Source organism: Taudactylus pleione, unplaced genomic scaffold (genome assembly GCF_031769625.1).
Source record: "Taudactylus pleione unplaced genomic scaffold, aTauple2 ptg000593l, whole genome shotgun sequence".
Taxonomy (NCBI): domain Eukaryota; kingdom Metazoa; phylum Chordata; class Amphibia; order Anura; family Myobatrachidae; genus Taudactylus; species Taudactylus pleione.
The window spans coordinates 606,959-634,006 of NW_028284995.1; the positions used below are offsets into that span (position 1 = coordinate 606,959).

At 31.8% G+C, this 27,048-nt stretch overlaps 25 non-coding genes across 25 annotated transcripts; all 25 read left to right on the forward strand.

The window, feature by feature from the left end:
• The first annotated feature begins 639 nt into the window (after nt 1-639).
• On the forward strand, nt 640-712 carry TRNAF-GAA (transfer RNA phenylalanine (anticodon GAA)). The gene has a single exon. It is a non-coding gene; the product is annotated as a tRNA-Phe (tRNA).
• Nucleotides 713-2,580: 1,868 nt separating this feature from the next.
• Nucleotides 2,581-2,653, forward strand: TRNAF-GAA (transfer RNA phenylalanine (anticodon GAA)). Its single transcript has one exon. It is a non-coding gene; the product is annotated as a tRNA-Phe (tRNA).
• A 1,358-nt stretch (nt 2,654-4,011) lies between these two features.
• Nucleotides 4,012-4,084, forward strand: TRNAF-GAA (transfer RNA phenylalanine (anticodon GAA)). Its single transcript has one exon. It is a non-coding gene; the product is annotated as a tRNA-Phe (tRNA).
• Nucleotides 4,085-4,491: 407 nt separating this feature from the next.
• TRNAF-GAA (transfer RNA phenylalanine (anticodon GAA)) lies at nt 4,492-4,564 on the forward strand. Its single transcript has one exon. It is a non-coding gene; the product is annotated as a tRNA-Phe (tRNA).
• An 895-nt stretch (nt 4,565-5,459) lies between these two features.
• TRNAF-GAA (transfer RNA phenylalanine (anticodon GAA)) lies at nt 5,460-5,532 on the forward strand. The gene has a single exon. It is a non-coding gene; the product is annotated as a tRNA-Phe (tRNA).
• Nucleotides 5,533-6,421: 889 nt separating this feature from the next.
• Nucleotides 6,422-6,494, forward strand: TRNAF-GAA (transfer RNA phenylalanine (anticodon GAA)). The gene has a single exon. It is a non-coding gene; the product is annotated as a tRNA-Phe (tRNA).
• A 408-nt stretch (nt 6,495-6,902) lies between these two features.
• Nucleotides 6,903-6,975, forward strand: TRNAF-GAA (transfer RNA phenylalanine (anticodon GAA)). The gene has a single exon. It is a non-coding gene; the product is annotated as a tRNA-Phe (tRNA).
• A 1,857-nt stretch (nt 6,976-8,832) lies between these two features.
• On the forward strand, nt 8,833-8,905 carry TRNAF-GAA (transfer RNA phenylalanine (anticodon GAA)). The gene has a single exon. It is a non-coding gene; the product is annotated as a tRNA-Phe (tRNA).
• Nucleotides 8,906-9,312: 407 nt separating this feature from the next.
• TRNAF-GAA (transfer RNA phenylalanine (anticodon GAA)) lies at nt 9,313-9,385 on the forward strand. Its single transcript has one exon. It is a non-coding gene; the product is annotated as a tRNA-Phe (tRNA).
• An 896-nt stretch (nt 9,386-10,281) lies between these two features.
• On the forward strand, nt 10,282-10,354 carry TRNAF-GAA (transfer RNA phenylalanine (anticodon GAA)). The gene has a single exon. It is a non-coding gene; the product is annotated as a tRNA-Phe (tRNA).
• A 1,370-nt stretch (nt 10,355-11,724) lies between these two features.
• Nucleotides 11,725-11,797, forward strand: TRNAF-GAA (transfer RNA phenylalanine (anticodon GAA)). The gene has a single exon. It is a non-coding gene; the product is annotated as a tRNA-Phe (tRNA).
• Nucleotides 11,798-12,204: 407 nt separating this feature from the next.
• On the forward strand, nt 12,205-12,277 carry TRNAF-GAA (transfer RNA phenylalanine (anticodon GAA)). The gene has a single exon. It is a non-coding gene; the product is annotated as a tRNA-Phe (tRNA).
• A 2,354-nt stretch (nt 12,278-14,631) lies between these two features.
• On the forward strand, nt 14,632-14,704 carry TRNAF-GAA (transfer RNA phenylalanine (anticodon GAA)). Its single transcript has one exon. It is a non-coding gene; the product is annotated as a tRNA-Phe (tRNA).
• A 407-nt stretch (nt 14,705-15,111) lies between these two features.
• TRNAF-GAA (transfer RNA phenylalanine (anticodon GAA)) lies at nt 15,112-15,184 on the forward strand. Its single transcript has one exon. It is a non-coding gene; the product is annotated as a tRNA-Phe (tRNA).
• Nucleotides 15,185-17,051: 1,867 nt separating this feature from the next.
• Nucleotides 17,052-17,124, forward strand: TRNAF-GAA (transfer RNA phenylalanine (anticodon GAA)). The gene has a single exon. It is a non-coding gene; the product is annotated as a tRNA-Phe (tRNA).
• Nucleotides 17,125-18,031: 907 nt separating this feature from the next.
• TRNAF-GAA (transfer RNA phenylalanine (anticodon GAA)) lies at nt 18,032-18,104 on the forward strand. Its single transcript has one exon. It is a non-coding gene; the product is annotated as a tRNA-Phe (tRNA).
• Nucleotides 18,105-19,462: 1,358 nt separating this feature from the next.
• On the forward strand, nt 19,463-19,535 carry TRNAF-GAA (transfer RNA phenylalanine (anticodon GAA)). Its single transcript has one exon. It is a non-coding gene; the product is annotated as a tRNA-Phe (tRNA).
• Nucleotides 19,536-19,942: 407 nt separating this feature from the next.
• Nucleotides 19,943-20,015, forward strand: TRNAF-GAA (transfer RNA phenylalanine (anticodon GAA)). The gene has a single exon. It is a non-coding gene; the product is annotated as a tRNA-Phe (tRNA).
• Nucleotides 20,016-20,911: 896 nt separating this feature from the next.
• TRNAF-GAA (transfer RNA phenylalanine (anticodon GAA)) lies at nt 20,912-20,984 on the forward strand. The gene has a single exon. It is a non-coding gene; the product is annotated as a tRNA-Phe (tRNA).
• An 889-nt stretch (nt 20,985-21,873) lies between these two features.
• On the forward strand, nt 21,874-21,946 carry TRNAF-GAA (transfer RNA phenylalanine (anticodon GAA)). The gene has a single exon. It is a non-coding gene; the product is annotated as a tRNA-Phe (tRNA).
• Nucleotides 21,947-22,353: 407 nt separating this feature from the next.
• On the forward strand, nt 22,354-22,426 carry TRNAF-GAA (transfer RNA phenylalanine (anticodon GAA)). The gene has a single exon. It is a non-coding gene; the product is annotated as a tRNA-Phe (tRNA).
• Nucleotides 22,427-23,333: 907 nt separating this feature from the next.
• On the forward strand, nt 23,334-23,406 carry TRNAF-GAA (transfer RNA phenylalanine (anticodon GAA)). Its single transcript has one exon. It is a non-coding gene; the product is annotated as a tRNA-Phe (tRNA).
• Nucleotides 23,407-23,813: 407 nt separating this feature from the next.
• Nucleotides 23,814-23,886, forward strand: TRNAF-GAA (transfer RNA phenylalanine (anticodon GAA)). The gene has a single exon. It is a non-coding gene; the product is annotated as a tRNA-Phe (tRNA).
• Nucleotides 23,887-25,754: 1,868 nt separating this feature from the next.
• On the forward strand, nt 25,755-25,827 carry TRNAF-GAA (transfer RNA phenylalanine (anticodon GAA)). Its single transcript has one exon. It is a non-coding gene; the product is annotated as a tRNA-Phe (tRNA).
• Nucleotides 25,828-26,704: 877 nt separating this feature from the next.
• Nucleotides 26,705-26,777, forward strand: TRNAF-GAA (transfer RNA phenylalanine (anticodon GAA)). Its single transcript has one exon. It is a non-coding gene; the product is annotated as a tRNA-Phe (tRNA).
• The last annotated feature ends 271 nt before the right edge of the window (nt 26,778-27,048 follow it).

Genomic DNA, 27,048 nt, shown 5'->3' on the forward strand with positions numbered 1-27,048 from the left:
TTAAGGGTTTGTAATGGATATATTTATAGTATAAAACACATATTTTCTTTTCATTTCATGCAATCATGATGACAGAAAAATATTGATACAAAACCTTGTGTAACCATGCAAACATAGCTCAGTTGAGGTCTTAGTGACTTTTGCCATATACAGACTTTGCCGAAATAGCTCAGTTGGGAGAGCATTAGACTGAAGATCTAAAGGTCCCGAGTTTCAGCATGGTTCAGTACCTTTTTTCTTCTTTCCTTGAGCAGTTATCAGTTTTTAAGTATTTCAAATGTAAACAACATCGTTCCTTAACATAGTTGAGTATTCAGTAGTAACTTCTAAATGATGAGAATGTTTATTTAACAACACGGTGCATAAATACAGCTTAAAAATTGTATTCATGTTGTCCATCATGCTACTCTATTAAGAAAATTTGAAGTAAACTAACTGCTTCCTGACCACAATTTGTTAAAACTTTTACTTAAATGTACGATTAAGGGTTTGTAATTTATATATTTACAGTATAAAACACATCTTTTCTCTTCATTTCATGCAATCATGATGACAGAAAAATATTGATACTTAACCTTGTGTAACCATGCAAAATTAGCTCAGTTGAGGTCTTAGTGACTTTTGCCATACACTGACCTTGCCGAAATAGCTCAGTTGGGAGAGCGTTAGACTGAAGATCTAAAGGTCCCTTGTTCGATTCCGGGTTTCGGCATGTTTGAGTGCATTTTTTCTTTTTTCCTTGAGTAGTGATCAGAATTTAATTATTTCAAATTTAATCAACATCATTTCTTAACATAGTTGAGTATTCAGTAGTAACTTCTAAATGATGAGAATGTTTAATTAACAACACGGTGCATAAATACAGCTTAAATATTGTTTTCATGTTGTAAGTCATGCTACTCTAACTATTATGAAAATTTGAAGTAATCTAACAATGCTTCCTGACCACAATTTGTTAAAGCTTTTATTTAAATGTATGATTAAGGGTTTGTAATGGATATATTTATAGTATAAAACACATATTTTCTTTTCAATTCATGCAATCATGATGACTGAAAAATATTGATACTAAACCTTGTGTAACCATGCAAACATAGCTCAGTTGAGGTCTTTGTGACTTTTGCCATACACAGACTTTGCCGAAATAGCTCAGTTGGGAGAGCATTAGACTGAAGATCTAAAGGTCCCGAGTTTCAACATGTTTCAGTACCTTTTTTCTTCTTTCCTTGAGCAGTTATCAGTTTTTAAGTATTTCAAATGTAAACAACATCATTTCTTAACATAGTTGAGTATTCAGTAGTAACTTCTAAATGATGAGAATGTTTAGTTAACAACACGGTGCATAAATACAGCTTAAAAATTGTTTTCATGTTGTCCATCATGCTACTCTATTATGAAAATTTGAAGTAAACTAACTGCTTCCTGACCACAATTTGTTAAAACTTTTACTTAAATGTATGATTAAGGGTTTGTAATTTATATATTTACAGTATAAAACACATCTTTTATCTTCATTTCATGCAATCATGATGACAGAAAAATATTGATACTAAACTTTGTGTAACCATGCAAATATAGCTCAGTTGAGGTCTTAGTGACTTTTGCCATACACAGACTTTGACGAAATTGCTCAGTTGGGAGAGCGTTAGACTGAAGATTTAAAGGTCCCGGGTTTCAGCATGTTTGAGTACATTTTTTCTTTTTTCCTTGAGTAGTTATCAGTATTAAATTATTTCAAATGTAAACAACATCATTTCTTAACATAGTTGAGTATTCAGTAGTATCTTCTAAATGATGAAAATGTTTACTTAACAACACGGTGCATAAATACAGCTTAAAAATTGTTTTCATGTTGTCCATCATGCTACTCTATTATGAAAATTTGAAGTAATTTAACTGCTTCCTGACCACAATTTGTTAAAACTTTTACTTAAATGTACGATTAAGGGTTTGTAATTTATATATTTACAGTATAAAACACATCTTTTCTCTTCATTTCATGCAATCATGATGACAGAAAAATATTGATACTTAACCTTGTGTAACCATGCAAACATAGCTCAGTTGAGGTCTTAGTGACTTATGCCATTCTCCGACCTTGCAGAAATAGCTCAGTTGGGAAAGCGTTAGACTGAAGATCTAAAGGTTCCAGGTTCGATCCCGGGTTTCGGCATGTTTGAGTGCATTTTTCTTTTTTCCTTGAGTAGTGATCAGAATTTAATTATTTCAAATTTAAACAACATCATTTCTTAACATAGTTGAGTATTCAGTAGTAACTTCTAAATGATGAGAATGTTTATTTAACAACACGGTGCATAAATACAGCTTAAATATTGTTTTCATGTTGTCCGTCATGCTACTCTATTATGAAAAATTGAAGTAATCTAACAATGCTTCCTTACCACAATTTGTTAATCCTTTTACTTAAATGTATAATTAAGGGTTAAACAGTATAAAACACATATTTTCTTTTCATTTCATGCAATCATGATGACAGAAAAATATTGATACTAAACCTTGTCTAACCATGCAAACATAGCTCAGTTGAGGTCTTAGTGACTTTCGTCATACACGTACTTTGCCGAAATAGCTCAGTTGGGAGAGCGTTAGACTGAAGATCTAAAGGTCCCTTGTTCGATCCCGGGTTTCGGCATGTTTGAGTGCATTTTTTCTTTTTTCCTTGAGTAGTGATCAGAATTTAATTATTTCAAATTTAATCAACATCATTTCTTAACATAGTTGAGTATTCAGTAGTATCTTCTAAATGATGAGAATGTTTATTTAACAACACGGTGCATAAATACAGCTTAAATATTGTTTTCATGTTGTCCGTCATGCTACTCTATTATGAAAATTTGAAGTAATCTAACAATGCTTCCTGACCACAATTTGTTAAAACTTTTACTTAAATGTATAATTAAGGGTTACACAGTATAAAACACATATTTTCTTTTCATTTCATGCAATCATGATGACAGAAAAATATTGATACTAAACCTTGTGTAACCATGCAAACATAGCTCAGTTGAGGTCTTAGTGACTTTTGCCATACACAGACTTTGCCGAAATAGCTCAGTTGGGAGAGCATTAGACTGAAGATCTAAAGGTCCCGAGTTTCAACATGTTTCAGTACCTTTTTTCTTCTTTCCTTGAGTAGTGATCAGAATTTAATTATTTCAAATTTAATCAACATCATTTCTTAACATAGTTGAGTATTCAGTAGTATCTTCTAAATGATGAGAATGTTTATTTAACAACACGGTGCATAAATACAGCTTAAATATTGTTTTCATGTTGTCCGTCAAGCTACTCTATTATGAAAATTTGAAGTAATCTAACAATGCTTCCTGACCACAATTTGTTAAAACTTTTACTTAAATGTATAATTAAGGGTTATACAGTATAAAACACATATTTTCTTTTCATTTCATGCAATCATGATGACAGAAAAATATTGATACTAAACCTTGTGTAATCATGCAAACATAGCTCAGTTGAGGTCTTAGTGACTTTTGCCATACACAGACTTTGCCGAAATAGCTCAGTTGGGAGAGCATTAGACTGAAGATCTAAAGGTCCCGAGTTTCAACATGTTTCAGTACCTTTTTTCTTCTTTCCTTGAGCAGTTATCAGTTTTTAAGTATTTCAAATGTAAACAACATCGTTTCTTAACATGGTTGAGTATTCAGTAGTAACTTCTAAATGATGTGAATGTTTAGTTAACAACACGGTGCATAAATACAGCTTAAAAATTGTTTTCATGTTGTCCATCATGCTACTCTATTATGAAAATTTGAAGTAAACTAACTGCTTCCTGACCACAATTTGTTAAAACTTTTACTTAAATGTACGATTAAGGGTTTGTAATTTATATATTTACAGTATAAAACACATCTTTTCTCTTCATTTCATGCAATCATGATGACAGAAAAATATTGATACTTAACCTTGTGTAACCATGCAAACATAGCTCAGTTGAGGTCTTAGTGACTTATGTCATACTCCGACCTTGCCGAAATAGCTCAGTTGGGAGAGCGTTAGACTGAAGATCTAAAAGTCCCTGGTTCGATCCCGGGTTTCGGCATGTTTGAGTGCATTTTTCTTTTTTCCTTGAGTAGTGATCAGAATTTAATTATTTCAAATTTAAACAACATCATTTCTTAATATAGTTGAGTATTCAGTAGTAACTTCTAAATGATGAGAATGTTTATTTAACAACACGGTGCATAAATACAGCTTAAATATTGTTTTCATGTTGTCCGTCAAGCTACTCTATTATGAAAAATTGAAGTAATCTAACAATGCTTCCTGACCACAATTTGTTAATACTTTTACTTAAATGTATAATTAAGGGTTATACAGTATAAAACACATATTTTCTTTTCATTTCATGCAATCATGATGACAGAAAAATATTGATACTAAACCTTGTCTAACCATGCAAACATAGCTCAGTTGAGGTCTTAGTGACTTTTGTCATAGACATACTTTGCCGAAATAGCTCAGTTGGGAGAGCGTTAGACTGAAGATCTAAAGGTCCCTGGTTCGATCCCTGGTTTCGGCATGTTTGAGTGCATTTTTTCTTTTTTCCTTGAGTAGTGATCAGAATTTAATTATTTCAAATTTAATCAACATCATTTCTTAACATAGTTGAGTATTCAGTAGTATCTTCTAAATGATGAGAATGTTTATTTAACAACACGGTGCATAAATACAGCTTAAATATTGTTTTCATGTTGTAAGTCATGCTACTCTAACTATTATGAAAATTTGAAGTAATCTAACAATGCTTCCTGACCACAATTTGTTAAAGCTTTTACTTAAATGTTTGATTAAGGGTTTGTAATGGATATATTTATAGTATAAAACACATATTTTCTTTTCATTTCATGCAATCATGATGACAGAAAAATATTGATACAAAACCTTGTGTAACCATGCAAACATAGCTCAGTTGAGGTCTTAGTGACTTTTGCCATACACAGACTTTGCCGAAATAGCTCAGTTGGGAGAGCATTAGACTGAAGATCTAAAGGTCCCGAGTTTCAGCATGGTTCAGTACCTTTTTTCTTCTTTCCTTGAGCAGTTATCAGTTTTTAAGTATTTCAAATGTAAACAACATCGTTTCTTAACATAGTTGAGTATTCAGTAGTAACTTCTAAATGATGAGAATGTTTATTTAACAACACGGTGCATAAATACAGCTTAAATATTGTTTTCATGTTGTCCGTCATGCTACTCTATTATGAAAAATTGAAGTAATCTAACAATGCTTCCTTACCACAATTTGTTAATCCTTTTACTTAAATGTATAATTAAGGGTTAAACAGTATAAAACACATATTTTCTTTTCATTTCATGCAATCATGATGACAGAAAAATATTGATACTAAACCTTGTCTAACCATGCAAACATAGCTCAGTTGAGGTCTTAGTGACTTTCGTCATACACGTACTTTGCCGAAATAGCTCAGTTGGGAGAGCGTTAGACTGAAGATCTAAAGGTCCCTTGTTCGATCCCGGGTTTCGGCATGTTTGAGTGCATTTTTTCTTTTTTCCTTGAGTAGTGATCAGAATTTAATTATTTCAAATTTAATCAACATCATTTCTTAACATAGTTGAGTATTCAGTAGTATCTTCTAAATGATGAGAATGTTTATTTAACAACACGGTGCATAAATACAGCTTAAATATTGTTTTCATGTTGTCCGTCATGCTACTCTATTATGAAAATTTGAAGTAATCTAACAATGCTTCCTGACCACAATTTGTTAAAACTTTTACTTAAATGTATAATTAAGGGTTATACAGTATAAAACACATATTTTCTTTTCATTTCATGCAATCATGATGACAGAAAAATATTGATACTAAACCTTGTGTAACCATGCAAACATAGCTCAGTTGAGGTCTTAGTGACTTTTGCCATACACAGACTTTGCCGAAATAGCTCAGTTGGGAGAGCATTAGACTGAAGATCTAAAGGTCCCGAGTTTCAACATGTTTCAGTACCTTTTTTCTTCTTTCCTTGAGCAGTTATCAGTTTTTAAGTATTTCAAATGTAAACAACATCGTTTCTTAACATAGTTGAGTATTCAGTAGTAACTTCTAAATGATGTGAATGTTTAGTTAACAACACGGTGCATAAATACAGCTTAAAAATTGTTTTCATGTTGTCCATCATGCTACTCTATTATGAAAATTTGAAGTAAACTAACTGCTTGATGACCACAATTTGTTAAAACTTTTACTTAAATGTACGATTAAGGGTTTGTAATTTATATATTTACAGTATAAAACACATCTTTTCTCTTCATTTCATGCAATCATGATGACAGAAAAATATTGATACTTAACCTTGTGTAACCATGCAAACATAGCTCAGTTGAGGTCTTAGTGACTTATGCCATACTCCGACCTTGCCGAAATAGCTCAGTTGGGAGAGCGTTAGACTGAAGATCTAAAGGTCCCTGGTTCGATCCCGGGTTTCGGCATGTTTGAGTGCATTTTTCTTTTTTCCTTGAGTAGTGATCAGAATTTAATTATTTCAAATTTAAACAACATCATTTCTTAATATAGTTGAGTATTCAGTAGTAACTTCTAAATGATGAGAAATGTTTATTTAACAACACGGTGCATAAATACAGCTTAAATATTGTTTTCATGTTGTCCGTCATGCTACTCTATTATGAAAAATTAAAGTAATCTAACAATACTTCCTGACCACAATTTGTTAATACTTTTACTTAAATGTATAATTAAGGGTTATACAGTATAAAACACATATTTTCTTTTCATTTCATGCAATCATGATGACAGAAAAATATTGATACTAAACCTTGTCTAACCATGCAAACATAGCTCAGTTGAGGTCTTAGTGACTTTTGTCATAGACATACTTTGCCGAAATAGCTCAGTTGGGAGAGCGTTAGACTGAAGATCTAAAGGTCCCTGGTTCGATCCCGGGTTTCGGCATGTTTGAGTGCATTTTTTCTTTTTTCCTTGAGTAGTGATCAGAATTTAATTATTTCAAATTTAATCAACATCATTTCTTAACATAGTTGAGTATTCAGTAGTAACTTCTAAATGATGAGAATGTTTAATTAACAACACGGTGCATAAATACAGCTTAAATATTGTTTTAATGTTGTAAGTCATGCTACTCTAACTATTATGAAAATTTGAAGTAATCTAACAATGCTTCCTGACCACAATTTGTTAAAGCTTTTACTTAAATGTTTGATTAAGGGTTTGTAATGGATATATTTATAGTATAAAACACATATTTTCTTTTCATTTCATGCAATCATGATGACAGAAAAATATTGATACAAAACCTTGTGTAACCATGCAAACATAGCTCAGTTGAGGTCTTAGTGACTTTTGCCATACACAGACTTTGCCGAAATAGCTCAGTTGGGAGAGCATTAGACTGAAGATCTAAAGGTCCCGAGTTTCAGCATGGTTCAGTACCTTTTTTCTTCTTTCCTTGAGCAGTTATCAGTTTTTAAGTATTTCAAATGTAAACAACATCGTTTCTTAACATAGTTGAGTATTCAGTAGTAACTTCTAAATGATGAGAATGTTTATTTAACAACACGGTGCATAAATACAGCTTAAAAATTGTATTCATGTTGTCCATCATGCTACTCTATTAAGAAAATTTGAAGTAAACTAACTGCTTCCTGACCACAATTTGTTAAAACTTTTACTTAAATGTACGATTAAGGGTTTGTAATTTATATATTTACAGTATAAAACACATCTTTTCTCTTCATTTCATGCAATCATGATGACAGAAAGATATTGATACTTAACCTTGTGTAACCATGCAAACATAGCTCAGTTGAGGTCTTAGTGACTTATGTCATACTCCGACCTTGCCGAAATAGCTCAGTTGGGAGAGCATTAGACTGAAGATCTAAAGGTCCCGAGTTTCAACATGTTTCAGTACCTTTTTTCTTCTTTCCTTGAGTAGTGATCAGAATTTAATTATTTCAAATTTAATCAACATCATTTCTTAACATAGTTGAGTATTCAGTAGTATCTTCTAAATGATGAGAATGTTTATTTAACAACACGGTGCATAAATACAGTTTAAATATTGTTTTCATGTTGTCTGTCAAGCTACTCTATTATGAAAATTTGAAGTAATCTAACAATGCTTCCTGACCACAATTTGTTAAAACTTTTACTTAAATGTATAATTAAGGGTTATACAGTATAAAACACATATTTTCTTTTCATTTCATGCAATCATGATGACAGAAAAATATTGATACTAAACCTTGTGTAATCATGCAAACATAGCTCAGTTGAGGTCTTAGTGACTTTTGCCATACACAGACTTTGCCGAAATAGCTCAGTTGGGAGAGCATTAGACTGAAGATCTAAAGGTCCCGAGTTTCAACATGTTTCAGTACCTTTTTTCTTCTTTCCTTGAGCAGTTATCAGTTTTTAAGTATTTCAAATGTAAACAACATCGTTTCTTAACATGGTTGAGTATTCAGTAGTAACTTCTAAATGATGTGAATGTTTAGTTAACAACACGGTGCATAAATACAGCTTAAAAATTGTTTTCATGTTGTCCATCATGCTACTCTATTATGAAAATTTGAAGTAAACTAACTGCTTCCTGACCACAATTTGTTAAAACTTTTACTTAAATGTACGATTAAGGGTTTGTAATTTATATATTTACAGTATAAAACACATCTTTTCTCTTCATTTCATGCAATCATGATGACAGAAAAATATTGATACTTAACCTTGTGTAACCATGCAAACATAGCTCAGTTGAGGTCTTAGTGACTTATGTCATACTCCGACCTTGCCGAAATAGCTCAGTTGGGAGAGCGTTAGACTGAAGATCTAAAGGTCCCTGGTTCGATCCCGGGTTTCGGCATGTTTGAGTGCATTTTTCTTTTTTCCTTGAGTAGTGATCAGAATTTAATTATTTCAAATTTAAACAACATCATTTCTTAATATAGTTGAGTATTCAGTAGTAACTTCTAAATGATGAGAATGTTTATTTAACAACATGGTGCATAAATACAGCTTAAATATTGTTTTCATGTTGTCCGTCATGCTACTCTATTATGAAAAATTGAAGTAATCTAACAATGCTTCCTGACCACAATTTGTTAATACTTTTACTTAAATGTATAATTAAGGGTTATACAGTATAAAACACATATTTTCTTTTCATTTCATGCAATCATGATGACAGAAAAATATTGATACTAAACCTTGTCTAACCATGCAAACATAGCTCAGTTGAGGTCTTAGTGACTTTTGTCATAGACATACTCTGCCGAAATAGCTCAGTTGGGAGAGCGTTAGACTGAAGATCTAAAGGTCCCTGGTTCGATCCCTGGTTTCGGCATGTATGAGTGCATTTTTTCTTTTTTCCTTGAGTAGTGATCAGAATTTAATTATTTCAAATTTAATCAACATCATTTCTTAACATAGTTGAGTATTCAGTAGTAACTTCTAAATGATGAGAATGTTTAATTAACAACACGGTGCATAAATTACAGCTTAAATATTGTTTTCATGTTGTAAGTCATGCTACTCTAACTATTATGAAAATTTGAAGTAATCTAACAATGCTTCCTGACCACAATTTGTTAAAGCTTTTACTTAAATGTTTGATTAAGGGTTTGTAATGGATATATTTATAGTATAAAACACATATTTTCTTTTCATTTCATGCAATCATGATGACAGAAAAATATTGATACAAAACCTTGTGTAACCATGCAAACATAGCTCAGTTGAGGTCTTAGTGACTTTTGCCATACACAGACTTTGCCGAAATAGCTCAGTTGGGAGAGCATTAGACTGAAGATCTAAAGGTCCCGAGTTTCAGCATGGTTCAGTACCTTTTTTCTTCTTTCCTTGAGCAGTTATCAGTTTTTAAGTATTTCAAATGTAAACAACATCGTTTCTTAACATAGTTGAGTATTCAGTAGTAACTTCTAAATGATGAGAATGTTTATTTAACAACACGGTGCATAAATACAGCTTAAATATTGTTTTCATGTTGTCCGTCATGCTACTCTATTATGAAAAATTGAAGTAATCTAACAATGCTTCCTTACCACAATTTGTTAATCCTTTTACTTAAATGTATAATTAAGGGTTAAACAGTATAAAACACATATTTTCTTTTCATTTCATGCAATCATGATGACAGAAAAATATTGATACTAAACCTTGTCTAACCATGCAAACATAGCTCAGTTGAGGTCTTAGTGACTTTCGTCATACACGTACTTTGCCGAAATAGCTCAGTTGGGAGAGCGTTAGACTGAAGATCTAAAGGTCCCTTGTTCGATCCCGGGTTTCGGCATGTTTGAGTGCATTTTTTCTTTTTTCCTTGAGTAGTGATCAGAATTTAATTATTTCAAATTTAATCAACATCATTTCTTAACATAGTTGAGTATTCAGTAGTATCTTCTAAATGATGAGAATGTTTATTTAACAACACGGTGCATAAATACAGCTTAAATATTGTTTTCATGTTGTCCGTCATGCTACTCTATTATGAAAATTTGAAGTAATCTAACAATGCTTCCTGACCACAATTTGTTAAAACTTTTACTTAAATGTGTAATTAAGGGTTATACAGTATAAAACACATATTTTCTTTTCATTTCATGCAATCATGATGACAGAAAAATATTGATACTAAACCTTGTGTAACCATGCAAACATAGCTCAGTTGAGGTCTTAGTGACTTTTGCCATACACAGACTTTGCCGAAATAGCTCAGTTGGGAGAGCATTAGACTGAAGATCTAAAGGTCCCGAGTTTCAACATGTTTCAGTACCTTTTTTCTTCTTTCCTTGAGCAGTTATCAGTTTTTAAGTATTTCAAATGTAAACAACATCGTTTCTTAACATAGTTGAGTATTCAGTAGTAACTTCTAAATGATGTGAATGTTTAGTTAACAACACGGTGCATAAATACAGCTTAAAAATTGTTTTCATGTTGTCCATCATGCTACTCTATTATGAAAATTTGAAGTAAACTAACTGCTTCCTGACCACAATTTGTTAAAACTTTTACTTAAATGTACGATTAAGGGTTTGTAATTTATATATTTACAGTATAAAACACATATTTTCTTTTCATTTCATGCAATCATGATGACAGAAAAATATTGATACAAAACCTTGTGTAACCATGCAAACATAGCTCAGTTGAGGTCTTAGTGACTTTTGCCATACACAGACTTTGCCGAAATAGCTCAGTTGGGAGAGCATTAGACTGAAGATCTAAAGGTCCCGAGTTTCAACATGTTTCAGTACCTTTTTTCTTCTTTCCTTGAGCAGTTATCAGTTTTTAAGTATTTCAAATGTAAACAACATCGTTTCTTAACATAGTTGAGTATTCAGTAGTAACTTCTAAATGATGTGAATGTTTAGTTAACAACACGGTGCATAAATACAGCTTAAAAATTGTTTTCATGTTGTCCATCATGCTACTCTATTATGAAAATTTGAAGTAAACTAACTGCTTCCTGACCACAATTTGTTAAAACTTTTACTTAAATGTACGATTAAGGGTTTGTAATTTATATATTTACAGTATAAAACACATCTTTTCTCTTCATTTCATGCAATCATGATGACAGAAAAATATTGATACTTAACCTTGTGTAACCATGCAAACATAGCTCAGTTGAGGTCTTAGTGACTTATGCCATACTCCCACCTTGCCGAAATAGCTCAGTTGGGAGAGCGTTAGACTGAAGATTTAAAGGTCCCTGGTTCGATCCCGGGTTTCGGCATGTTTGAGTGCATTTTTCTTTTTTCCTTGAGTAGTGATCAGAATTTAATTATTTCAAATTTAAACAACATCATTTCTTAATATAGTTGAGTATTCAGTAGTAACTTCTAAATGATGAGAATGTTTATTTAACAACACGGTGCATAAATACAGCTTAAATATTGTTTTCATGTTGTCCGTCATGCTACTCTATTATGAAAAATTGAAGTAATCTAACAATGCTTCCTGACCACAATTTGTTAATACTTTTACTTAAATGTATAATTAAGGGTTATACAGTATAAAACACATATTTTCTTTTCATTTCATGCAATCATGATGACAGAAAAATATTGATACTAAACCTTGTCTAACCATGCAAACATAGCTCAGTTGAGGTCTTAGTGACTTTTGTCATAGACATACTTTGCCGAAATAGCTCAGTTGGGAGAGCGTTAGACTGAAGATCTAAAGGTTCCTGGTTTGATCCCGGGTTTCGGCATGTTTGAGTGCATTTTTTCTTTTTTCCTTGAGTAGTGATCAGAATTTAATTATTTCAAATTTAATCAACATCATTTCTTAACATAGTTGAGTATTCAGTAGTAACTTCTAAATGATGAGAATGTTTAATTAACAACACGGTGCATAAATACAGCTTAAATATTGTTTTAATGTTGTAAGTCATGCTACTCTAACTATTATGAAAATTTGAAGTAATCTAACAATGCTTCCTGACCACAATTTGTTAAAGCTTTTACTTAAATGTTTGATTAAGGTTTTGTAATGGATATATTTATAGTATAAAACACATATTTTCTTTTCATTTCATGCAATCATGATGACAGAAAAATATTGATACAAAACCTTGTGTAACCATGCAAACATAGCTCAGTTGAGGTCTTAGTGACTTTTGCCATACACAGACTTTGCCGAAATAGCTCAGTTGGGAGAGCATTAGACTGAAGATCTAAAGGTCCCGAGTTTCAGCATGGTTCAGTACCTTTTTTCTTCTTTCCTTGAGCAGTTATCAGTTTTTAAGTATTTCAAATGTAAACAACATCGTTTCTTAACATAGTTGAGTATTCAGTAGTAACTTCTAAATGATGAGAATGTTTATTTAACAACACGGTGCATAAATACAGCTTAAAAATTGTATTCATGTTGTCCATCATGCTACTCTATTAAGAAAATTTGAAGTAAACTAACTGCTTCCTGACCACAATTTGTTAAAACTTTTACTTAAATGTACGATTAAGGGTTTGTAATTTATATATTTACAGTATAAAACACATCTTTTCTCTTCATTTCATGCAATCATGATGACAGAAAGATATTGATACTTAACCTTGTGTAACCATGCAAACATAGCTCAGTTGAGGACTTAGTGAATTTTGCCATACACCGACCTTGCCGAAATAGCTCAGTTGGGAGAGCGTTAGACTGAAGATCTAAAGGTCCTGGGTTTCGGCATGTTTGAGTGCATTTTTCTTTTTTCCTTGAGTAGTGATCAGAATTTAATTATTTCAAATTTAATCAACATCATTTCTTAACATAGTTGAGTATTCAGTAGTAACTTCTAAATGATGAGAATGTTTAATTAACAACACGGTGCATAAATACAGCTTAAATATTGTTTTCATGTTGTAAGTCATGCTACTCTAACTATTATGAAAATTTGAAGTAATCTAACAATGCTTCCTGACCACAATTTGTTAAAACTTTTACTTAAATGTATGATTAAGGGTTTGTAATGGATATATTTACAGTATAAAACACAGATTTTCTTTTCATTTCATGCAATCATGATGACAGAAAAATATTGATACTAAACCTTGTGTAAGCATGCAAACATAGCTCAGTTGAGGTCTTACTGACTTTTGCCATACACAGACATTGCCGAAATAGCTCAGTTGGGAGAGCATTAGACTGAAGATCTAAAGGTCCCGGGTCTCAGCATGTTTGAGTACCTTTTTTCTTTTTTCCTTGAGTAGTTATCAGTATTTAATTACTTCAAATGTAAACAACATCATTTCTTAACATAGTTGAGTATTCAGTAGTATCTTCTAAATGATGAGAATGTTTATTTAATAACACGGTGCATAAATACAGCTTAAATATTGTTTTCATGTTGTCCGTCATGCTACTCTATTATGAAAATTTGAAGTAAACTAACTGTTTACTGACCACAATTTGTTAAAACTTTTACTTAAATGCATGATTAAGGGTTTGTAATTTATATATTTACAGTATAAAACACATCTTTTCTCTTCATTTCATGCAATCATGATGACAGAAAAATATTGATACTAAACTTTGTGTAACCATGCAAATATAGCTCAGTTGAGGTCTTAGTACTTTTGCCATACACAGACTTTGACGAAATTGCTCAGTTGGGAGAGCGTTAGACTGAAGATTTAAAGGTCCCGGGTTTCAGCATGTTTGAGTACATTTTTTCTTTTTTCCTTGAGTAGTTATCAGTATTAAATTATTTCAAATGTAAACAACATCATTTCTTAACATAGTTGAGTATTCAGTAGTATCTTCTAAATGATGAGTATGTTTATTTAACAACACGGTGCATAAATACAGCTTAAAAATTGTTTTCATGTTGTCCATCATGCTACTCTATTATGAAAATTTGAAGTAAACTAACTGCTTCCTGACCACAATTTGTTAAAACTTTTACTTAAATGTACGATTAAGGGTTTGTAAATTATATATTTACAGTATAAAACACATCTTTTATCTTCATTTCATGCAATCATGATGACAGAAAAATATTGATACTTAACCTTGTGTAACCATGCAAACATAGCTCAGTTGAGGTCTTAGTGACTTATGCCATACTCCGACCTTGCCGAAATAGCTCAGTTGGGAGAGCGTTAGACTGAAGATCTAAAGGTTCCAGGTTCGATCCCGGGTTTCGGCATGTTTGAGTGCGTTTTTCTTTTTTCCTTGAGTAGTGATCAGAATTTAATTATTTCAAATTTAAACAACATCATTTCTTAACATAGTTGAGTATTCAGTAGTAACTTCTAAATGATGAGAATGTTTATTTAACAAAACGGTGCATAAATACAGCTTAAATATTGTTTTCATGTTGTCCGTCATGCTACTCTATTATGAAAAATTGAAGTAATCTAACAATGCTTCCTTACCACAATTTGTTAATCCTTTTACTTAAATGTATATTTAAGGGTTAAACAGTATAAAACACATATTTTCTTTTCATTTCATGCAATCATGATGACAGAAAAATATTGATACTAAACCTTGTCTAACCATGCAAACATAGCTCAGTTGAGGTCTTAGTGACTTTCGTCATACACGTACTTTGCCGAAATAGCTCAGTTGGGAGAGCGTTAGACTGAAGATCTAAAGGTCCCTGGTTCGATCCCGGGTTTCGGCATGTTTGAGTGCATTTTTCTTTTTTCCTTGAGTAGTGATCAGAATTTAATTATTTCAAATTTAAACAACATCATTTCTTAACATAGTTGAGTATTCAGTAGTAACTTCTAAATGATGAGAATGTTTATTTAACAACACGGTGCATAAATACAGCTTAAATATTGTTTTCATGTTGTAAGTCATGCTACTCTAACTATTATGAAAATTTGAAGTAATCTAACAATGCTTCCTGACCACAATTTGTTAAAGCTTTTACTTAAATGTATGATTAAGGGTTTGTAATGGATATATTTATAGTATAAAACACATATTTTCTTTTCAATTCATGCAATCATGATGACAGAAAAATATTGATACTAAACCTTGTGTAACCATGCAAACATAGCTCAGTTGAGGTCTTTGTGACTTTTGCCATACACAGACTTTGCCGAAATAGCTCAGTTGGGAGAGCATTAGACTGAAGATCTAAAGGTCCCGAGTTTCAACATGTTTCAGTACCTTTTTTCTTCTTTCCTTGAGCAGTTATCAGTTTTTAAGTATTTCAAATGTAAACAACATCATTTCTTAACATAGTTGAGTATTCAGTAGTAACTTCTAAATGATGAGAATGTTTAGTTAACAACACGGTGCATAAATACAGCTTAAAAATTGTTTTCATGTTGTCCATCATGCTACTCTATTATGAAAATTTGAAGTAAACTAACTGCTTCCTGACCACAATTTGTTAAAACTTTTACTTAAATGTATGATTAAGGGTTTGTAATTTATATATTTACAGTATAAAACACATCTTTTCTCTTCATTTCATGCAATCATGATGACAGAAAAATATTGATACTAAACTTTGTGTAACCATGCAAATATAGCTCAGTTGAGGTCTTAGTGACTTTTGCCATACACAGACTTTGACGAAATTGCTCAGTTGGGAGACCGTTAGACTGAAGATTTAAAGGTCCCGGGTTTCAGCATGTTTGAGTACATTTTTTCTTTTTTCCTTGAGTAGTTATCAGTATTAAATTATTTCAAATGTAAACAACATCATTTCTTAACATAGTTGAGTATTCAGTAGTATCTTCTAAATGATGAGAATGTTTATTTAACAACACGGTGCATAAATACAGCTTAAAAATTGTTTTCATGTTGTCCATCATGCTACTCTATTATGAAAATTTGAAGTAATTTAACTGCTTCCTGACCACAATTTGTTAAAACTTTTACTTAAATGTACGATTAAGGGTTTGTAATTTATATATTTACAGTATAAAACACATCTTTTCTCTTCATTTCATGCAATCATGATGACAGAAAAATATTGATACTTAACCTTGTGTAACCATGCAAACATAGCTCAGTTGAGGTCTTAGTGACTTATTCCATTCTCTGACCTTGCAGAAATAGCTCAGTTGGGAGAGCGTTAGACTGAAGATCTAAAGGTTCCAGGTTCGATCCCGGGTTTCGGCATGTTTGAGTGCATTTTTCTTTTTTCCTTGAGTAGTGATCAGAATTTAATTATTTCAAATTTAAACAACATCATTTCTTAATATAGTTGAGTATTCAGTAGTAACTTCTAAATGATGAGAATGTTTATTTAACAACACGGTGCATAAATACAGCTTAAATATTGTTTTCATGTTGTCCGTCATGCTACTCTATTATGAAAAATTGAAGTAATCTAACAATGCTTCCTGACCACAATTTGTTAATACTTTTACTTAAATGTATAATTAAGGGTTATACAGTATAAAACACATATTTTCTTTTCATTTCATGCAATCATGATGACAGAAAAATATTGATACTAAACCTTGTCTAACCATGCAAACATAGCTCAGTTGAGGTCTTAGTGACTTTTGTCATAGACATACTTTGCCGAAATAGCTCAGTTGGGAGAGCGTTAGACTGAAGATCTAAAGGTCCCTGGTTCGATCCCGGGTTTCGGCATGTTTGAGTGCATTTTTTCTTTTTTCCTTGAGTAGTGATCAGAATTTAATTATTTCAAATTTAATCAACATCATTTCTTAACATAGTTGAGTATTCAGTAGTAACTTCTAAATGATGAGAATGTTTAATTAACAACACGGTGCATAAATACAGCTTAAATATTGTTTTCATGTTGTAAGTCATGCTACTCTAACTATTATGAAAATTTGAAGTAATCTAACAATGCTTTCTGACCACAATTTGTTAAAGCTTTTACTTAAATGTTTGATTAAGGGTTTGTAATGGATATATTTATAGTATAAAACACATATTTTCTTTTCATTTCATGCAATCATGATGACAGAAAAATATTGATACAAAACCTTGTGTAACCATGCAAACATAGCTCAGTTGAGGTCTTAGTGACTTTTGCCATATACAGACTTTGCCGAAATAGCTCAGTTGGGAGAGCATTAGACTGTAGATCTAAAGGTCCCGAGTTTCAGCATGGTTCAGTACCTTTTTTCTTCTTTCCTTGAGCAGTTATCAGTTTTTAAGTATTTCAAATGTAAACAACATCGTTCCTTAACATAGTTGAGTATTCAGTAGTAACTTCTAAATGATGAGAATGTTTATTTAACAACACGGTGCATAAATACAGCTTAAAAATTGTATTCATGTTGTCCATCATGCTACTCTATTAAGAAAATTTGAAGTAAACTAACTGCTTCCTGACCACAATTTGTTAAAACTTTTACTTAAATGTACGATTAAGGGTTTGTAATTTATATATTTACAGTATAAAACACATCTTTTCTCTTCATTTCATGCAATCATGATGACAGAAAAATATTGATACTTAACCTTGTGTAACCATGCAAAATTAGCTCAGTTGAGGTCTTAGTGACTTTTGCCATACACTGACCTTGCCGAAATAGCTCAGTTGGGAGAGCGTTAGACTGAAGATCTAAAGGTCCCTTGTTCGATCCCGGGTTTCGGCATGTTTGAGTGCATTTTTTCTTTTTTCCTTGAGTAGTGATCAGAATTTAATTATTTCAAATTTAATCAACATCATTTCTTAACATAGTTGAGTATTCAGTAGTATCTTCTAAATGATGAGAATGTTTATTTAACAACACGGTGCATAAATACAGCTTAAATATTGTTTTCATGTTGTCCGTCATGCTACTCTATTATGAAAATTTGAAGTAATCTAACAATGCTTCCTGACCACAATTTGTTAAAACTTTTACTTAAATGTATAATTAAGGGTTACACAGTATAAAACACATATTTTCTTTTCATTTCATGCAATCATGATGACAGAAAAATATTGATACTAAACCTTGTGTAACCATGCAAACATAGCTCAGTTGAGGTCTTAGTGACTTTTGCCATACACAGACTTTGCCGAAATAGCTCAGTTGGGAGAGCATTAGACTGAAGATCTAAAGGTCCCGAGTTTCAACATGTTTCAGTACCTTTTTTCTTCTTTCCTTGAGTAGTGATCAGAATTTAATTATTTCAAATTTAATCAACATCATTTCTTAACATAGTTGAGTATTCAGTAGTATCTTCTAAATGATGAGAATGTTTATTTAACAACACGGTGCATAAATACAGCTTAAATATTGTTTTCATGTTGTCCGTCAAGCTACTCTATTATGAAAATTTGAAGTAATCTAACAATGCTTCCTGACCACAATTTGTTAAAACTTTTACTTAAATGTATAATTAAGGGTTATACAGTATAAAACACATATTTTCTTTTCATTTCATGCAATCATGATGACAGAAAAATATTGATACTAAACCTTGTGTAATCATGCAAACATAGCTCAGTTGAGGTCTTAGTGACTTTTGCCATACACAGACTTTGCCGAAATAGCTCAGTTGGGAGAGCATTAGACTGAAGATCTAAAGGTCCCGAGTTTCAACATGTTTCAGTACCTTTTTTCTTCTTTCCTTGAGCAGTTATCAGTTTTTAAGTATTTCAAATGTAAACAACATCGTTTCTTAACATGGTTGAGTATTCAGTAGTAACTTCTAAATGATGTGAATGTTTAGTTAACAACACGGTGCATAAATACAGCTTAAAAATTGTTTTCATGTTGTCCATCATGCTACTCTATTATGAAAATTTGAAGTAAACTAACTGCTTCCTGACCACAATTTGTTAAAACTTTTACTTAAATGTACGATTAAGGGTTTGTAATTTATATATTTACAGTATAAAACACATCTTTTCTCTTCATTTCATGCAATCATGATGACAGAAAAATATTGATACTTAACCTTGTGTAACCATGCAAACATAGCTCAGTTGAGGTCTTAGTGACTTATGTCATACTCCGACCTTGCCGAAATAGCTCAGTTGGGAGAGCGTTAGACTGAAGATCTAAAGGTCCCTGGTTCGATCCCGGGTTTCGGCATGTTTGAGTGCATTTTTCTTTTTTCCTTGAGTAGTGATCAGAATTTAATTATTTCAAATTTAAACAACATCATTTCTTAATATAGTTGAGTATTCAGTAGTAACTTCTAAATGATGAGAATGTTTATTTAACAACACGGTGCATAAATACAGCTTAAATATTGTTTTCATGTTGTCCGTCAAGATACTCTATTATGAAAAATTGAAGTAATCTAACAATGCTTCCTGACCACAATTTGTTAATACTTTTACTTAAATGTATAATTAAGGGTTAAACAGTATAAAACACATATTTTCTTTTCATTTCATGCAATCATGATGACAGAAAAATATTGATACTAAACCTTGTCTAACCATGCAAACATAGCTCAGTTGAGGTCTTAGTGACTTTTGTCATAGACATACTTTGCCGAAATAGCTCAGTTGGGAGAGCGTTAGACTGAAGATCTAAAGGTCCCTGGTTCGATCCCTGGTTTCGGCATGTTTGAGTGCATTTTTTCTTTTTTCCTTGAGTAGTGATCAGAATTTAATTATTTCAAATTTAATCAACATCATTTCTTAACATAGTTGAGTATTCAGTAGTAACTTCTAAATGATGAGAATGTTTAATTAACAACACGGTGCATAAATTACAGCTTAAATATTGTTTTCATGTTGTAAGTCATGCTACTCTAACTATTATGAAAATTTGAAGTAATCTAACAATGCTTCCTGACCACAATTTGTTAAAGCTTTTACTTAAATGTTTGATTAAGGGTTTGTAATGGATATATTTATAGTATAAAACACATATTTTCTTTTCATTTCATGCAATCATGATGACAGAAAAATATTGATACAAAACCTTGTGTAACCATGCAAACATAGCTCAGTTGAGGTCTTAGTGACTTTTGCCATACACAGACTTTGCCGAAATAGCTCAGTTGGGAGAGCATTAGACTGAAGATCTAAAGGTCCCGAGTTTCAGCATGGTTCAGTACCTTTTTTCTTCTTTCCTTGAGCAGTTATCAGTTTTTAAGTATTTCAAATGTAAACAACATCGTTCCTTAACATAGTTGAGTATTCAGTAGTAACTTCTAAATGATGAGAATGTTTATTTAACAACACGGTGCATAAATACAGCTTAAATATTGTTTTCATGTTGTCCGTCATGCTACTCTATTATGAAAAATTGAAGTAATCTAACAATGCTTCCTTACCACAATTTGTTAATCCTTTTACTTAAATGTATAATTAAGGGTTAAACAGTATAAAACACATATTTTCTTTTCATTTCATGCAATCATGATGACAGAAAAATATTGATACTAAACCTTGTCTAACCATGCAAACATAGCTCAGTTGAGGTCTTAGTGACTTTCGTCATACACGTACTTTGCCGAAATAGCTCAGTTGGGAGAGCGTTAGACTGAAGATCTAAAGGTCCCTTGTTCGATCCCGGGTTTCGGCATGTTTGAGTGCATTTTTTCTTTTTTCCTTGAGTAGTGATCAGAATTTAATTATTTCAAATTTAATCAACATCATTTCTTAACATAGTTGAGTATTCAGTAGTATCTTCTAAATGATGAGAATGTTTATTTAACAACACGGTGCATAAATACAGCTTAAATATTGTTTTCATGTTGTCCGTCATGCTACTCTATTATGAAAATTTGAAGTAATCTAACAATGCTTCCTGACCACAATTTGTTAAAACTTTTACTTAAATGTATAATTAAGGGTTATACAGTATAAAACACATATTTTCTTTTCATTTCATGCAATCATGATGACAGAAAAATATTGATACTAAACCTTGTGTAACCATGCAAACATAGCTCAGTTGAGGTCTTAGTGACTTTTGCCATACACAGACTTTGCCGAAATAGCTCAGTTGGGAGAGCATTAGACTGAAGATCTAAAGGTCCCGAGTTTCAACATGTTTCAGTACCTTTTTTCTTCTTTCCTTGAGCAGTTATCAGTTTTTAAGTATTTCAAATGTAAACAACATCGTTTCTTAACATAGTTGAGTATTCAGTAGTAACTTCTAAATGATGTGAATGTTTAGTTAACAACACGGTGCATAAATACAGCTTAAAAATTGTTTTCATGTTGTCCATCATGCTACTCTATTATGAAAATTTGAAGTAAACTAACTGCTTCCTGACCACAATTTGTTAAAACTTTTACTTAAATGTACGATTAAGGGTTTGTAATTTATATATTTACAGTATAAAACACATCTTTTCTCTTCATTTCATGCAATCATGATGACAGAAAAATATTGATACTTAACCTTGTGTAACCATGCAAACATGGCTCAGTTGAGGTCTTAGTGACTTATGCCATACTCCGACCTTGCCGAAATAGCTCAGTTGGGAGAGCGTTAGACTGAAGATCTAAAGGTCCCTGGTTCGATCCCGGGTTTCGGCATGTTTGAGTGCATTTTTCTTTTTTCCTTGAGTAGTGATCAGAATTTAATTATTTCAAATTTAAACAACATCATTTCTTAATATAGTTGAGTATTCAGTAGTAACTTCTAAATGATGAGAATGTTTATTTAACAACACGGTGCATAAATACAGCTTAAATATTGTTTTCATGTTGTCCGTCATGCTACTCTATTATGAAAAATTGAAGTAATCTAACAATGCTTCCTGACCACAATTTGTTAATACTTTTACTTAAATGTATAATTAAGGGTTATACAGTATAAAACACATATTTTCTTTTCATTTCATGCAATCATGATGACAGAAAAATATTGATACTAAACCTTGTCTAACCATGCAAACATAGCTCAGTTGAGGTCTTAGTAACTTTTGTCATAGACATACTTTGCCGAAATAGCTCAGTTGGGAGAGCGTTAGACTGAAGATCTAAAGGTCCCTGGTACGATCCCGGGTTTCGGCATGTTTGAGTGCATTTTTTCTTTTTTCCTTGAGTAGTGATCAGAATTTAATTATTTCAAATTTAATCAACATCATTTCTTAACATAGTTGAGTATTCAGTAGTAACTTCTAAATGATGAGAATGTTTAATTAACAACACGGTGCATAAATACAGCTTAAATATTGTTTTAATGTTGTAAGTCATGCTACTCTAACTATTATGAAAATTTGAAGTAATCTAACAATGCTTCCTGACCACAATTTGTTAAAGCTTTTACTTAAATGTTTGATTAAGGGTTTGTAATGGATATATTTATAGTATAAAACACATATTTTCTTTTCATTTCATGCAATCATGATGACAGAAAAATATTGATACAAAACCTTGTGTAACCATGCAAACATAGCTCAGTTGAGGTCTTAGTGACTTTTGCCATACACAGACTTTGCCGAAATAGCTCAGTTGGGAGAGCATTAGACTGAAGATCTAAAGGTCCCGAGTTTCAGCATGGTTCAGTACCTTTTTTCTTCTTTCCTTGAGCAGTTATCAGTTTTTAAGTATTTCAAATGTAAACAACATCGTTTCTTAACATAGTTGAGTATTCAGTAGTAACTTCTAAATGATGAGAATGTTTATTTAACAACACGGTGCATAAATACAGCTTAAAAATTGTATTCATGTTGTCCATCATGCTACTCTATTAAGAAAATTTGAAGTAAACTAACTGCTTCCTGACCACAATTTGTTAAAACTTTTACTTAAATGTATGATTAAGGGTTTGTAATTTATATATTTACAGTATAAAACACATCTTTTATCTTCATTTCATGCAATCATGATGACAGAAAAATATTGATACTTAACCTTGTGTAACCATGCAAACATAGCTCAGTTGAGGTCTTAGTGACTTATGCCATACTCCCACCTTGCCGAAATAGCTCAGTTGGGAGAGCGTTAGACTGAAGATCTAAAGGTCCCTGGTTCGATCCCGGGTTTCGGCATGTTTGAGTGCATTTTTCTTTTTTCCTTGAGTAGTGATCAGAATTTAATTATTTCAAATTTAAACAACATCATTTCTTAATATAGTTGAGTATTCAGTAGTAACTTCTAAATGATGAGAATGTTTATTTAACAACACGGTGCATAAATACAGCTTAAATATTGTTTTCATGTTGTCCGTCATGCTACTCTATTATGAAAAATTGAAGTAATCTAACAATGCTTCCTGACCACAATTTGTTAATACTTTTACTTAAATGTATAATTAAGGGTTATACAGTATAAAACACATATTTTCTTTTCATTTCATGCAATCATGATGACAGAAAAATATTGATACTAAACCTTGTCTAACCATGCAAACATAGCTCAGTTGAGGTCTTAGTAACTTTTGTCATAGACATACTTTGCCGAAATAGCTCAGTTGGGAGAGCGTTAGACTGAAGATCTAAAGGTCCCTGGTACGATCCCGGGTTTCGGCATGTTTGAGTGCATTTTTTCTTTTTTCCTTGAGTAGTGATCAGAATTTAATTATTTCAAATTTAATCAACATCATTTCTTAACATAGTTGAGTATTCAGTAGTAACTTCTAAATGATGAGAATGTTTAATTAACAACACGGTGCATAAATACAGCTTAAATATTGTTTTAATGTTGTAAGTCATGCTACTCTAACTATTATGAAAATTTGAAGTAATCTAACAATGCTTCCTGACCACAATTTGTTAAAGCTTTTACTTAAATGTTTGATTAAGGGTTTGTAATGGATATATTTATAGTATAAAACACATATTTTCTTTTCATTTCATGCAATCATGATGACAGAAAAATATTGATACAAAACCTTGTGTAACCATGCAAACATAGCTCAGTTGAGGTCTTAGTGACTTTTGCCATACACAGACTTTGCCGAAATAGCTCAGTTGGGAGAGCATTAGACTGAAGATCTAAAGGTCCCGAGTTTCAGCATGGTTCAGTACCTTTTTTCTTCTTTCCTTGAGCAGTTATCAGTTTTTAAGTATTTCAAATGTAAACAACATCGTTTCTTAACATAGTTGAGTATTCAGTAGTAACTTCTAAATGATGAGAATGTTTATTTAACAACACGGTGCATAAATACAGCTTAAAAATTGTATTCATGTTGTCCATCATGCTACTCTATTAAGAAAATTTGAAGTAAACTAACTGCTTCCTGACCACAATTTGTTAAAACTTTTACTTAAATGTATGATTAAGGGTTTGTAATTTATATATTTACAGTATAAAACACATCTTTTATCTTCATTTCATGCAATCATGATGACAGAAAAATATTGATACTAAACTTTGTGTAACCATGCAAATATAGCTCAGTTGAGGTCTTAGTGACTTTTGCCATACACAGACTTTGACGAAATTGCTCAGTTGGGAGAGCGTTAGACTGAAGATTTAAAGGTCCGGGGTTTCAGCATGTTTGAGTACATTTTTTCTTTTTTCCTTGAGTAGTTATCAGTATTAAATTATTTCAAATGTAAACAACATCATTTCTTAACATAGTTGAGTATTCAGTAGTATCTTCTAAATGATGAGAATGTTTATTTAACAACACGGTGCATAAATACAGCTTAAAAATTGTTTTCATGTTGTCCATCATGCTACTCTATTATGAAAATTTGAAGTAATTTAACTGCTTCCTGACCACAATTTGTTAAAACTTTTACTTAAATGTACGATTAAGGGTTTGTAATTTATATATTTACAGTATAAAACACATCTTTTCTCTTCATTTCATGCAATCATGAGGACAGAAAAATATTGATACTTAACCTTGTGTAACCATGCAAACATAGCTCAGTTGAGGTCTTAGTGACTTATGCCATTCTCCGACCTTGCAGAAATAGCTCAGTTGGGAGAGCGTTAGACTGAAGATCTAAAGGTTCCAGGTTCGATCCCGGGTTTCGGCATGTTTGAGTGCATTTTTCTTTTTTCCTTGAGTAGTGATCAGAATTTAATTATTTCAAATTTAAACAACATCATTTCTTAACATAGTTGAGTATTCAGTAGTAACTTCTAAATGATGAGAATGTTTATTTAACAACACGGTGCATAAATACAGCTTAAATATTGTTTTCATGTTGTCCGTCATGCTACTCTATTATGAAAAATTGAAGTAATCTAACAATGCTTCCTTACCACAATTTGTTAATCCTTTTACTTAAATGTATAATTAAGGGTTAAACAGTATAAAACACATATTTTCTTTTCATTTCATGCAATCATGATGACAGAAAAATATTGATACTAAACCTTGTCTAACCATGCAAACATAGCTCAGTTGAGGTCTTAGTGACTTTCGTCATACACGTACTTTGCCGAAATAGCTCAGTTGGGAGAGCGTTAGACTGAAGATCTAAAGGTCCCTTGTTCGATCCCGGGTTTCGGCATGTTTGAGTGCATTTTTTCTTTTTTCCTTGAGTAGTGATCAGAATTTAATTATTTCAAATTTAATCAACATCATTTCTTAACATAGTTGAGTATTCAGTAGTATCTTCTAAATGATGAGAATGTTTATTTAACAACACGGTGCATAAATACAGCTTAAATTTTGTTTTCATGTTGTCCGTCATGCTACTCTATTATGAAAATTTGAAGTAATCTAACAATGCTTCCTGACCACAATTTGTTAAAACTTTTACTTAAATGTATAATTAAGGGTTACACAGTATAAAACACATATTTTCTTTTCATTTCATGCAATCATGATGACAGAAAAATATTGATACTAAACCTTGTGTAACCATGCAAACATAGCTCAGTTGAGGTCTTAGTGACTTTTGCCATACACAGACTTTGCCGAAATAGCTCAGTTGGGAGAGCATTAGACTGAAGATCTAAAGGTCCCGAGTTTCAGCATGGTTCAGTACCTTTTTTCTTCTTTCCTTGAGCAGTTATCAGTTTTTAAGTATTTCAAATGTAAACAACATCGTTTCTTAACATAGTTGAGTATTCAGTAGTAACTTCTAAATGATGAGAATGTTTATTTAACAACACGGTGCATAAATACAGCTTAAATATTGTTTTCATGTTGTCCGTCATGCTACTCTATTATGAAAAATTGAAGTAATCTAACAATGCTTCCTTACCACAATTTGTTAATCCTTTTACTTAAATGTATAATTAAGGGTTAAACAGTATAAAACACATATTTTCTTTTCATTTCATGCAATCATGATGACAGAAAAATATTGATACTAAACCTTGTCTAACCATGCAAACATAGCTCAGTTGAGGTCTTAGTGACTTTCGTCATACACGTACTTTGCCGAAATAGCTCAGTTGGGAGAGCGTTAGACTGAAGATCTAAAGGTCCCTTGTTCGATCCCGGGTTTCGGCATGTTTGAGTGCATTTTTTCTTTTTTCCTTGAGTAGTGATCAGAATTTAATTATTTCAAATTTAATCAACATCATTTCTTAACATAGTTGAGTATTCAGTAGTATCTTCTAAATGATGAGAATGTTTATTTAACAACACGGTGCATAAATACAGCTTAAATATTGTTTTCATGTTGTCCGTCATGCTACTCTATTATGAAAATTTGAAGTAATCTAACAATGCTTCCTGACCACAATTTGTTAAAACTTTTACTTAAATGTATAATTAAGGG